General features: G+C 37.5%; 1 long non-coding RNA gene across 2 annotated transcripts; it reads right to left on the bottom strand.

Moving 5' to 3' along the window:
* Positions 1 to 12103: 12103 nt before the first annotated feature.
* LOC143703347 (uncharacterized) lies at positions 12104 to 13618 on the bottom strand. Of its 2 annotated transcripts, XR_013190949.1 has the most exons (8): positions 13547 to 13618; positions 13402 to 13462; positions 13115 to 13333; positions 12919 to 13032; positions 12740 to 12840; positions 12526 to 12661; positions 12312 to 12447; positions 12104 to 12233 (listed from the first exon to the last, which is right to left on the bottom strand). It is a non-coding gene; the product is annotated as an uncharacterized LOC143703347 (long non-coding RNA). The 2 variants fall into 2 exon arrangements; XR_013190955.1 differs by lacking the exon at positions 12919 to 13032.
* Positions 13619 to 14252: the final 634 nt, after the last annotated feature.

The following is a 14252-nucleotide window of genomic DNA, read 5'->3' as shown; positions in this document are numbered from 1 at the left end:
AAATTTTAACCTTTAGATATCTTCATGAAAAACACTGAGTTGATTTCTTACATCAAGACAAACAAAAAATGTATTACAAGTTTTTTGAAATTGTTTGTTAACATGGATACACGGTGCATAATATAAATTACGTATTAGCTAATTTGCATAATTACCCAAACAGATCTAAACATTGGCTATAGCAGGTGAAAATGTTTTTTTTTAATCTTGTTGACATATAACAGTTAAAGACTTAATATTAAGGTCTGAATGGAACCCATTTAGGCTACCCACGAACATTAATACAGGAAGAAGTACTTTAGAAACCATCCTTTATTAATTATTATTGCAGAGATGGGGTTTGGGCATTGAGTGCATTGTGTACGTAATTAGATTTTTTGATCCAGACACTTTTTATTTCACCTACCTTTTGTCTTCTGCATTCTCCTTACCCATGTCTCCTGTTCTTCCCAGCCCCAAACCCCATCTCTGCCATAATAATTAATAAAGGCTGGTTTCTAAAGTACTTCTTCCTGCATTAATGTTCATGGGTAGCCTAAATGGGTTCCATTCAGACCTTAATATTAAATAGTTTACTGTTATACGTCAACAAAATTCTACAAGACATTTTCACCTGCTATACCCAATGTTTAGATCTTTTTGGGTATTTATGAAAATTAGCACATATGTAATCAGATTATGCACCATTTGTCCATGTTAACAAACAATTTAAAAAAACGTGTAATACATTTTTTGTTTGTCTTGATGCAAGTAATCAACTCAGTGATTTTCATGATGATATCTAAAGGTTAAAATTGTTACCCTTTCCACGTGAGAAAAAGAATGAATATGCGAATGAATGGGATTTATTTGGGTCTTTTTCTAAACTTTCCCCTATAATGGGATTCTTCGGGGCTTTTTTTTTTCGGGGCTCGCCAGTCATGGCAAATCCTTCCCTGATTCGTCAGCCACCCATCAAATGACCCTTCCCTGGAAGAAAACAGCCTGGACTACGTAACGTTAGCGACTACAACATGGATAACGATTTAAAAGCGTTACTGACTTTGATGTCTTTGTTAGCAGCTGTTGTGCAAGTACATTTTTAATTTTACAATGCTATAATTTGCCTACATGCGCCAGCACGCGCATACCCAGTGTTGGTGAATAGTCACGTGATCCGCGTTTTCAGTCCTTTTAGTGTGGACGGAGATCAATTATAATACACAGCTAAAACGCTGGTGTGGACTGAGATCGTATTCGTTTTAATTCGTCACAGATCTAGATCAAGCACCAACTTAAGGAATTAAAGAAATATGGTCCTTGAATTTAGGTAATGCAAATTAAGTTCACCTACGTTGAATTCTTTGATGAGATGTCCCCCTTGTTCTCCAAGGTATTCTATTAGACACCGAAGAACAATCTCTCTGGTCCTCTCAATCGAAGAGTGCACGGAGTCCTAGGGAGGAATGCAACAAGACAATCACAATCACTGTAAACACATGACAATATCAATTCTCATCATACTTTACATGCTTGCTTTACTTAATGTATAAAGCTTCGTCAGACCACAAGGCAGAGATTCATAATGGCTTTAAAGTAGAAAATCGCATGACAACGATGTGATGATACGAAATGAGGCGTAGATGTCTTACGCTGGAGGCGGTCATATGCAAACGATTGGTACGTCACTTCATATCGTGACGTCACTTCATACCATGGATCTACAACGAGCTGTATTTAGAGCTTGAATAAAGAAATTGTTCGTTTATAATGGGGAGGACATCTTAAGTTATAAAACTTGCAAGAAGTTTTAATGGTACATAGATCTCTTATATACCAATAGATTAAGGCAAATTTGGTTTCTCATGTCATGACCCCTTTAAATGGATTTAACCCAGACAGTTCTATGGTACAAAATCTATGTCAATTACCCCATGTGTGAATACAACAGTGAATACTCACAGCCAGGATTCACAGCCAGCGATTGGAGGTATTAAAAAAGGTTAACCCTGTTAAAAAGGGTTTTCTTGGGAGTTTTTCCTCAGTCAATGTGAGGGTCTAAGGGCAGAGGCTGTTGTCATGATGCTATGTAAAGCCCTTTGAGACAAAATTTTAGTAAAATGGGATATACAAATAAAATTGCCTCAGATTCATTTGTAAAAATAAATAAAAATACAGCATCTTAAAAGGCATGAGCTGTTATTAGTTTTTCCTTTTCTAAAATAGGGCAGCAGCTAATTTCTGGAGGACAATGGTCTATCATTCAGTTTGATTACCTTATTCATATAATTTGGAAATCTTATGGAACAAAGCTACTTCTAAATCTAAAAAATACTGTACCTCCACCAGTTTCATTATGATCTCCAGTCTTCTTCCAAGTGCTCCACCTTTGGCATGAAATAGTGTCAGTAGCTTGGGAGTGTGACGGTCTAACGCAGACATAAATTTTGGTTCCAGAAGTACAGTAGTTGTTCTTTGAAATTCTGCATTTATCTGAAGCACAAAGGCAACAAAAGAGACAAATGTATCACATCAGTTCTTAGCCTCTTAAACATCTTTCGGCTAAATTGTCTAACGTTCAATACTTTTTGCCAGTGTCAGAGTACAGAGTCAAAGCCCCACTCCACAATATTTGCATATTTAAACATTATGGTATTTTTTAATTAGGGAGAGTTAGATGTAATTTTAAGGATTTTAATGACAATTTATAAAAAAAACAAAATAAAAAAAAACAACAACACAAGAGTATTTTTTTACGTCTTGAAGTCAATTTGACAAACTTATTTGGAAGCAAACCCTTACAGGGTCGACGTTTTCACATTTTCATTGTCTCTTAACAGGAATTACAAATTCCAACTTACTTGAGAAGGGTCAAACAGAGCAGGCCAGCGTTCCTTAATGGCTCGAATAGTTGGACACAGATTGATGATTTCATGTCGTCTGTGGGCAAATGTTTTGCTCATTTTGTCTTTAACTATATTTTCATTGTTCTTCTTTTTTGACTCTGTGACCAGCTCTTCCCTTTCTTTCTCCAAGCTCTGCTCATTTTCACCAGCTGGGTAGGGTGGTAGATAATTGACCTCTGCTCTTTTTGCCTTTTTCACATTTTTTGCAGACTTCCTGTCAGCAGGGCATTTATGTTTTAGAGCATTGCATGTGACATCTGGAATACCAAGGCCTCTTAACTTTGTTCTGTAGTTAGCCATCTTGTATTTAATGCTATTCTGCCATCCAATGATGCCTGAAAAGCTACCCGGATCCTTCAGACATGGGTGTGCTTTGATAAGTGCTTCAGCAACAGAAACACGATTCTGGAGTGATGGATAGGGAGTGTATGTATAAATGGACTGAGCTAGCTTTTCAAGTATGTCTGACTTGATGTTTGGCATAGTCAGCAGTGTGCCCTCTTTTCTGTAAACTTCATTGGCTCTTTCGAGAATCATTTCGGTTTCAACAGAGAATCGTGGAATAATGAATTCAGTTGGCCATGGTTGCTTTTGTAGGCTGCTGCATGCTGACATGATGGCTGAGCTTTCAGATGATGAATCATATGAGCCACTGAAGTCTTGTACAGTGGAACTTGTGGAGGCAGGATCATAGGATTGCTCTGCGGTGAAACTTTCATCGTAGCTGTCATTGTGTGATACTGGATAAAAATTGAGAACCACTGGTTTGATTGTCACAACCTTAATTGTGGCTTTGTGTGTAATTTCAGCAGTGGTGTTGAGAGTAAAAAAGTCGTCAAAATCTGGATCTAAATATTGCAGGCTGAATTCGTCCGGGATACTTAATGTCTGCTTGATGGCCAAGTTTAGCTCCTCCATTGTCTCTGGTATTCCAGATGGAAGAGTCAGTTTCTCTATCCTGTGACCAAAAATGACCCGGACCATTGCTGAATCCATGACAGGTGGCCTAGTGAGAAGACATTAAAAAAAATATATATTTATATATAAAAAATACAGGTTATACCTCCATTTAGCCCAAAAATTACTCAAACCCTCAAAAACAAGAGATGTGTGGGCATCCGTTTTTTGGAAATAAGACAATTCACAAAAATCACCAACACCCTACAGTTTATGATAGAGGGAAAAGATAGAATCTACGATGTACAACAAATGTAACGTTTCAGTGTAACCAAACGCATTCCTGCAAGTCTGTAATCTGCAAGTGGATACACATCTTGAAGGCTGAGGTGATGAACAAGAATCACTTCCTTACAGGTTTCCAATAGAAAAGATCGGAGGTGCTCCAGGTACCAAGCATTGAGTTTCTTGACAATGAAGTAAAAACTGCTTTCCAAGATCAACATCTGTATGATCTCCACAAAGTCTGGGAGCCCTCCTGTAGAGCCATACGTTAAGATCATCCCAGCTGAATACCTTGTCCCATGGTATGTCACAGTGTTTGACAACTGTACACTTGTTAGCTGAGGGAACAGTTTCTTTACAGACTCCTGGATGTCAACATGTAGTACTTCCAAAGGCAAAGATGACACTTTACTGAGTACCAGGGCAGGCTTATCCATATTTCTTTGCCAATTGTAAGCCATCATCAGCTGATGTTTTGTTGAAAGTGACAGCAAAACATTCTTGAAATTGCTTGAGAACCTCACAACACGCTTGAAAAACTTATGCTTGGCCTCAAAGCGCATAGTCCACAGTCCAACTAGAGGACCAAAGGCTTCTATGAGCGCAGGATAGTGCTCCAAAAAATGGTGTTTGGGAGTCAATCTTAAATGAGGGAAAACTTCTTGAAGTCTATGACGATGCTCAGATATTTTTTGGTCAAGATAAGCAATACTTTCTACAGAGTGGATAGGGGCCACAGAGAGCTCTACAATGTCCTTAAGAGTCATGAGAATTTGCCATGCTGGATCATCAGAGGGTATCCTTGGGCCAATGATTAGTGGCAGTGACCTTATGAGTGCCCAGTTCTCATGAGCATTTCCTCCTATAGTACCACGACTACCAAAATTTACTGGGATGGACTGAGGGCGGTCAAGATTGTCAGTGAACTTAAATGGAAATTGCTTTATTAAGTCATTAACTTCTGATAACGTGAAATATTTGTTCTTAATAAAAGTATTCAGACAGTGTGCTAATTCTTTAGGGACAATGCCTTCAAATAGGTCGTGAAGTATATCAGGAGGGTAACCTCTAACAAAACTGAAGTGACTCAGCTTCTTAGTCAGTGGGCAAGCTTTCTTGACTCCATAGCAATGAGGCAAGGTGGGGTCATCTTCTACAGTTCTGAGATGCAAGCTATGGGTTTCCTCTGTGCGGGGTGGAAATTCCCCCAAGCGTACCTCCTTTTGAGAGTATTCAGATTGAGATCCTAAACAGAACCTGCAAATGTAAGGACCAGTGAAGTTTTCAACAAGTCCACCAAGAGAGTGTGCACCAAGATTGTCTGCTGCCACACAATACACTGTGCCTTTTATGTTCTTTCCGGCACAGGCAACAAAAACTCCTTCTTGTTCCAAGACAGACAGATCTTTTAAGAGAGGCTCTAAAACAATATCGTAGCCAAATCTTTTGACATCAACGGCTTTGCAAAGAATGGCCAAGTTTATTGCAGAAAGAGTAGAGCGCAGTTCAGGTGGTACATTTGCCAGGATCCAATAAACTGCAGTAATCTTGTGTTTCTTACGTGACGTCCCTAAAGGGTTGCAAACCTCAAAATCGTCAGCATAGAGAATCAACGCTATTCTTGGTTCATCTACAGCAAAAAATGGATTTTGTTTGAAATTTTTCCCATCTTGAAATGATTCATACTGAGTGGATGAGATTGTTTTTTTCAAAACCTCATGTGCAATATTCTTATTGGTCAATATATGCTTCAAGGTCTGAAGAAGGGGCACATATTGAAAGCTGAGATTCTCCTGCGAATCAAGAATATACTCTACTGGCTGGACAAATTCAAACTGTGTCTTGAAATACTGTCTTCTCTTATACACAGAACCAAAGGGCCCATCTTCTCCCAGTGCCTTGCTTATAGGGTGTGACTTGCATATTTCCACCACCAATTCATTAACAGTGTCCTCCTCCACAGCACAATTATAGTTTTTCAAACTTGCATCAACAAGCTGACGGATTACTGGAGCAGAAGCGGTATATATAAAATGAAGCTCCTCCACCAAATCATCAATACATTTACCAGAAACGTTGTGCACACTTTCCAATTTCAAGAGAAGTGAACCAATTCTTTGGTGAATTTCATTTGATATATCCACTGGATGATTTATACTGGTATCATCATGATCACTATCACCTGGGACAATAGGATCAGTTTCAGTTTGGTGTTCACCAATGACATCTGGCTTTAAGTCTTCAAGTGAATGAGGGTTGTGCTTTCTGCTTTTGTGCACAAAAAATGTTCCATATATATTTGTCTTAAATGTACATCCAATAAAAACACACTCTACGGTTTCATGACTCCTTAGGTGATTGCCGAGGTGTTGGAAATATTCTTTTTCAGTGGGATATTTAGCTGAGCAAATAACACAAGTAAAAGAGAGGACTACTCCTGGCCCCTTAGCTTCATCCTCTGCATGATATCTTGACAAATGTGTGCGGAGGGCACTTAATGTTTTAAAGGAGCATGGACAATAATAATCGAGACAAGGTACCGAATTTCCAATCTCAAACGTCCTGTGCTGTAGTCTGTAATGCTGCAGAAGGTCACCCCTTGTTGTCGCTCTGAATCCACAGACTTTACACTGCCATCTCATTTGGCGCCACCTAAGGAAAACACAAAGTTTTAGATATGAGAAGTGCCTTTCAGTTTCAATAATTTAACTTATTTTGTGGAAAACTATATCAGACAAATTATTATAGGGCTTGGGCGCCGCGTTGCATTCTGGGACGTGGTGGCCATGTTGATGGCCTCGCGAATGTAAACATACATCGAACAAGGAGAGGCAGCAGAGTTGGGAGAAAGAAAAAAGATGTTAAAATCCCTAAAAGAATGTGGAATTTATTCACGTATTTGAGCTCTTTTCCCGTTGTAGTATTTTCCTGTAAAATATCCCGTATTTTAATACTCTCATAACATTAACGTGAGCTTGAGCAGGCAGCTCAAACTGCAATGCACGACTAATAATGACTATTGGGACTGTCATATTATAAAACATTATAAAGAGAACGATATTGTAATAAAAAATTGTGAATTATTTGAGTTTTTTTGCAGTGTTGTTCCAGGAAAAGCGCGTCCACAAAATTAGTCAATCTGAATGGCACGTCTTAGTTCAAGTTCATATATTTGTGTATCTAATTAATATCACAGGATGCGTAGAATGAAACATAATCAAGTGTTGTAATTTTAAATGTTAAGTGTTACACCCCACAAAACAGCAAAGGTTTATAGTAACGCTAAATTAAAGACACACGACTGAATGGGAGTACGTCTATAAACAGTGCGCAGCAGTAACGTTAGTCAAGTACCAGTAAAGGAGGCCATCAACATGGCGGCCACGCCAAGTAATGACAACCAAGCCCTATTCAAACTAGTTTTTATTTTATTTTTTTAATAAAAGTGGCAGAGTGAGACTCTGCGGGTGTGTCCGCAGAAGGTGCCAATCCTAAAGTCATTAAGAACTGCCCAATAAAAATACAAAAATTGAAATAAGCCTTCAGGACGAGCAACATGGTGATATTTTAAAGAATAAAGTAAATTAACGCTAGGGTCACTGTTATTCACTGTATTCAACAACTATTTTTGTGGTAAAATGTGGACTTAAGTAAAATTTTAAATTAAATGACTGGCTGGCTAGCTAGCTAGCTAACGTTAGTTAACAAAACATTCATCAACAGTCATCTTTAAATGTTAAAAATTGCCTTATTTTCAATGGAGTTCGACGGCCGCCTCACGAAAGTCCAACTGTCAAACTAAACACCGCTAATGAGATATGAAACCGTATTCTGTTCCTAAAATGTTTTCTGACGCTTATATTGTACGGTTTAGCTGTAAAATGATCCAGTCTATGCCATGTTAAGCGCCCTCCCCCTCCTGTAACCGCTGTGGACGGACATTACCACACTAAAATGAGCAGATTTATGCATGAAAAGAAATAAAATTGCGACTCTAAAACGTAACACTGATATTAGACTGACTTCACGTGGATTTAGATAAGTTACCTTTACATTTGCAAATTGAAACAACAGAGAGAAGTTACGTTACCTGCCAGGGCGGGATGACGAGCTCCACACACAGGAAATATAGCCAACTGAAAAAGTGCGCCAAGTGTCGTCTGAAAAGATGCTCTTCCAGCTATAACCCCAAATATTCCTCTTTTTGGAACCTTAAAATTAAATCCAATGTACGTATTTAAAACATAAATAAAAACATAACGTTACTGAAGATATAACGATATGATGTCAACACGCAAAGAACGTAACGTTAGAAACCATGATAGCGATAATTCAAACCCACACCTTTCAAAGTGAAAGTTTTGACTTCGATATATAAGAATTCTTCCAAAATGTATAATGCTGTGTTCATATTATAGCGCAACAAAATCACACTATTACATTAATATAACGTTATAAGTTATCCTTGCCAACAGAAGACAACTTTGTGTTGCTGATTAAGGTTAGTCTCTTTTTCTATAATAACTCGTTTTAAATTGTAATATACCACTAACGTTACATGCGTTCTTCTTACTAGCCCAGTGATGACAAAAGTAGTTTTCTTAACTTACCTCAAACAGTTAAATTTGCAAGATTAGCAAGACGAACATTCACTGTCTGCGGTGTACTCTCTTCAAATGTCTTCTTGAGGCAGATGGTCAGTTAGCCCACTTGAATTTTAAAAAGGCGCAATTTGACAGGAAGTGCTTTTCAATTTAAATTTGCCTGATTACATTAATTTGAATTTACTCAATATTCTCTCCATTTGGGATTAAATAAATAAATTGCTTAAATTTTATTTAACTAGAATGTGTGGATTTTATTCTAAACATTTTTATTTGAAATGTAATTAAATATTTGCCTCAAAATCAAAAACACAATTATATTGAATACATTTTAACCATAAACATTAATTGAAATCTACATGACCACAGAATCATTTCTTACAGTGTAGATGTAAAAAAAAATAACATTATAATATTTTAACAAAAATGAAACTAAATGCGCTTATTTAATGGCACATATAGTGGGCCTACAGACTCCGAAATATTGAAATTAACATTAATAATGCTGTAGAAGTGCAGTTTATTAATAGTAAATGTTAACTAATCTAATTAAGTTACCGATTTTTTATACACCGATTCAGCGGTCTGGTGATCTGGCCGACCTTTTACTATTGTGTAAATTGATTTTGATTAATATGCGCGAGGGAGAGAGAGCAACACAGCGCACGTGTTGTTTGAAGACTTGAGAGTGCTCGCGCGCGGCCGTGCGTGTTCTCTCTCTCTCTCTCTCTCTCTCTCTCTCTCTCTCTCTCTCTCTCTCTCTCTCTCTGCTCGTTTGCGCCCTGTCAAGAGCAGCAGTCATTCTATTCTACATCACTCACCGATCAAAAAAGGCTTTGCGGGACAAAAATTTGCTTTGGCAACCGCCAAAAAAATTCAATGCAGGAAAACCCCTGTTATTATGTCGAAATAAGGAGATACTATATTGAAATAACGACTTAATATCTCTAAATAACAAGATAAGTTTTCCCTTTTTCTTCACCATGCGGCTTCCATAGAATAGCCTGAATATAATTGATTCCAGACATTATGTTCGGGGGTGCTATCGGGGTGCTTTGGTCTTTCTTGGGGGTGCTGAAGCACCTGCTAGCCCCTCCCTAGCGCCGCCCATGCACTTCAGTGATATATACTTTTATCATTTTTTTCATAGCTGGTATGGGCAGGATTTTCCCCACCCATTTAATCAATATTGACTGCAGATATTGTCATATTATTAATATAAGTAATATGATATCATGCATTGCATTGCTACCTTAAATATGCTATACACAAATCAAGTGGACGAGAAAGACACGATCGATATACTGATTAGAAAAAAAAATCTAAACTGATATTATTGGCGATATTATTGGCGTAAGTATATAGGCTGATGTCAGACAGGGTATAATCTAATCATCAGGAGAATTTAGAAGATAGACCCATGAGATCCTTTATTTGAAACATTTAAAAATGTTGTAGTGTGTTGGCTTTTTAACTTTGAATACAAACGTCTTGACTTTTACTTTTGTAGCCTTTTTACTCAGTGGATGGATGGATACCTCCCTGAAATGACTTGTTGCAGGTTGGGATGTCTGATATCATATGTCATAAATATAAAAACTCTGCATTAATTTTTTAACCGCTGTATGTTCGTTTCTTTGTGTGAACTGTGCTCATTGTTTCCATTTCTCCTCATGAGTCACGAGCCTCAACAGCCAACCTTGTTACCGTCAGTCAGCGGCTGTTTGCGGATTGGTTGGCAGTCCTACTGTCGGCAGATATTTTTTTAACGATAATAATTAAAAAATTAAAATACATTTTAAATGTACAAATATTGTAAGTAAACAACAATAGTCCAAGTTTAGAAAAACATTTTTATTAAGACTAATAATAATTCTGCATCTATTTTTAGGTGTGCCAGCTCCCACTGTGGTTGGCACCGGTGTGGTGAAGAGATGAGTCCCACCGAAGAGATGGGTCCCACCTTAGGACCCAAGCAATACGATTGGTTCAAAGCACGTTTTATGGGTAATCGCTTTAGTGCCTGGTTACAAATCAGACAAAATCACTTTATTATAGAAGTCGGTTGAATTACGTTATAACGAGTCATTAATGTTTTTTAACTTATATGTTTCATATACTAGTATAAAACCGAAGCTATTGATTATAAATTTAAACATTTCTTGTTCTTAGTGTTTTTTAGTTAGCTTACATAGTAGCATAGCATACAGCTATCGTGCTAGCTGAGGTTTACCTGACCTTATACTGCCTTACCGTATTCACAGCGATTCGAAATGCAATTAGAATTATGTCACTATTTTTATCGTAATAATCAGCGCAATATGTTGTACAAATTTTGTTATTAAAAGAACCATGTAAGTTAATAATGTTAAGTTGTGTTTATTACTATTTTTCTTATTGACTGTTTATCCATTTAAATAAATTACAGAATGTTAGCTATGTTTTGTGTGTAGGTTACTTAGTATAAATATTAATTGGTTGTCTAGCCTTGATTACAGAACAGTGTAATAAAACTACGAAATCACAAATCTTAATGTAATCATTATCAAACCCCTTAATTCATATAATAATCTTGTATTTTTTATCCTGATTAATGAAAGAAATTGCATTTTCAGGTTTTGCGACATTAATTTATTTGTTATTAAGCAATAAGGCATAATATATATTTTTTTAATTACATGCATGTCATTTTGTGTACTAATTCATATGATTTATGTCATAATTATTTCTTAAAACAGAACATCATACAATACAATAACATTCAATGCAATAAAATTAGTGAACCAAAACGTACAGGCTATAAAAAATAAAATTTATTAAATTACACAATACAATACAAAATGAACAACTGAATTATGTGATGTAATGGATTTTGATTTTTATTAACACAAAACTACAAGCAAAATGCACATCATTTTTGGACATTTATAGATTTTTTTAAAAATACACAACAATACAAAGCAGCTTTAAACAGACATACTGTAGTGTGTCTTTAATTTCCTAAATACTTTTGTTATAGTTCTCTGGCTATACAGTGTGAAGATTAAAAAAATAATAATGTTGAGTTAGCTGTGCTAAAAATGTTTAATGAACCGTAAGGTTAAAGTTTTTTTTTAGGTCCATCCTGGATTAACTAATGAGACCCAAATAGATGCAGTGTCTTTTGCTGTATGTAAAGTACAATCTGTAGTTTGAAGTAATTCATATTGTATGTGCAGTCAATTTTTTGTGGAACCATCCTGAGGCCTAGATGATGCAGTCAGGTGAGATGTGCCGAGGCACCTGAGACCATGAGATGACACCATGAGACGAGGACGCTGTGGTACTGAAAAAGAGCAGCTTTTTTTTTTGCAAAACACACAAACATCCTGTAACACGTGCGTTTGTACACTCGCAAAATCTGTTGTGCTATGTAACATCACTCACTGTTTTTACTTAGATGGGCAAACTGGAAGGCACAACGCAGCAGGCGTAGATAGCTCGCTGAATCTTGTTGTCATTTCCCCTTGGCATGATTGGGTCGTGACTTGGTGGACGAGGAGGCTGGACTGGCTGAGGAACTCTGAAAAACACACAAACATCCTGTAGCACTTGCATTTGTACACACTCAAAGTCTGTTGTGCTATGTAACATCACTCACTGTTTTTACTTAGATGGGCAAACTGGAAGGCACAACGCAGCAGGCGTAGATAGCTCGCTGAACCTTGTTGTCATTTCCCCTTGGCATGATTGGGTCGTGACTTGGTGGACGAGGAGGCTGGACTGGCTGAGGAACTCTGAAAAACACACAAACATCCTGTAACACGTGCATTTGTACACGCACAAAGTCTGTTGTGCTATGTAACATCACTCACTGTTTTTACTTAGATGGGCAAACTGGAAGGCACAACGCAGCAGGCGTAGATAGCTTGCTGAACCTTGTTGTCATTTCCCCTTGGCATGATTGGGTCGTGACTTGGTGGACGAGGAGGCTGGACTGGCTGAGGAACTCTGAAAAACACACAAACATCCTGTAACACGTGCATTTGTACACGCACAAAGTCTGTTGTGCTATGTAACATCACTCACTGTTTTTACTTAGATGGGCAAACTGGAAGGCACAACGCAGCAGGCGTAGTTAGCTCGCTGAACCTTGTCGTCATTTCCCCTTGGCATGATTGGGTCATGACCTGCAAAACACACAAACATGCTGCAACACGTGCATTTGTACACACGCAAAGTCTGTTGTGCTATGTAACATCACTCACTGTTAGGATGTTGTGACATTACAAGGCCATTTTAATGACACACTCCACAAGATAAGATATCTCAGCCCAAAAGTGACTAAAACCTTCCGTTCGTCTCAGTATCAAAAGGCTTATCTGAACAACAAAAGATTACATTTCTTAAAATATATATTATATAGTATATATTTGTACCAAAATGATACCTTAAAATGCGTACCTCAGGAATCAGTTCACACATTATAAGGTCGATATGTTCAAGCTTTTTTTCCTTCTTTTGCTTAAACACAATGTTGTCAATGTGTCCTAGAAGTTCCTCAACATGTGCTGATAAGGCTGGATGAAAGCTCTTTGGTTTTGACATTTTCCCAGTCTTCGTTTGCCACCATTTGTTCCACGTAGGTTTCAGTGAGCCTTTCACAATTCCTTGGAACAACTCCTGAAAAAAATATTTAGTATAGCAAACAATTTCTAGACATTGTTAATTTCAAAAAATCTTATATGTACCTGAATTTCAATGTCACTGACAAGAGCACAAATTCCTTTTTTCCCCACCTCCTCAACAGTCCTATATTTTAAAAATCATCGATTTACTTGAATTATTAAACTTATAAGTTGGTTTTATGAATGAGGACACACATTTTACACATACTTTTTATACATCATATGCTGAACAGCATATGCTGCCATTGATGATGCGTGATATCTTCTCAGATACCACAGAAGTAGTTATATGATTCGGCTTATGTCAAAATGATTTATGACCCTATGATTGACAGGTGGGCGGGGCTAACCTTTGACCTTCTGGAGGATGTTCCGGAGGTCCTTTGATGTAGGGATTAACCTTTGACCTTCCGGAGGGGTTGTTCCGGAGGTCGCTTAATGTAGGGATTAACCTTTGACCTATCGATCGATCAAGTTGACAGTTGTCTTTACCCTATTGACCTTTGTATGATATATGAAGTTGCCAGTTGTCTTTGCCAGTTGTCTTTGCCCCATTGATTTTGACCTATTGACCCCGGGGGGAAATAACTTCTTGGTGTGGGAAATCCCCTCCGTGTCGGGGTGAGAAAATAATTTTTCTAATGTCGCATATAGATTAAAATAGATTAGAATTACAAAAGTAAAATCATCTTACCGTTTCAGAGAATTGGGTTTAAGTTGAAAAGAGTTGAGGAGCTTTTGAAAAAGTTGAAAAAAGTTCCTCCGAGTGATTCTCTCCTTTTGCATCTGACAGTCTCCGCACTGTGTGTGTGTGTGTGTGTGTGCATCTGTCTGTGAGTGACATCCGATATCCTTGCATTCCTGAGCACGCTATATAAATGGGGATAGTGAGAAAAAGTTTTTCTAATAATGCT

The sequence above is a fragment of the Siphateles boraxobius genome, unplaced genomic scaffold (genome assembly GCF_051911475.1).
Source record: "Siphateles boraxobius isolate OS27281-9 unplaced genomic scaffold, OSU_SipBor_1 11, whole genome shotgun sequence".
Classification (NCBI taxonomy): domain Eukaryota; kingdom Metazoa; phylum Chordata; class Actinopteri; order Cypriniformes; family Leuciscidae; genus Siphateles; species Siphateles boraxobius.
This window is presented reverse-complemented; position numbering and strand designations above follow the sequence as displayed.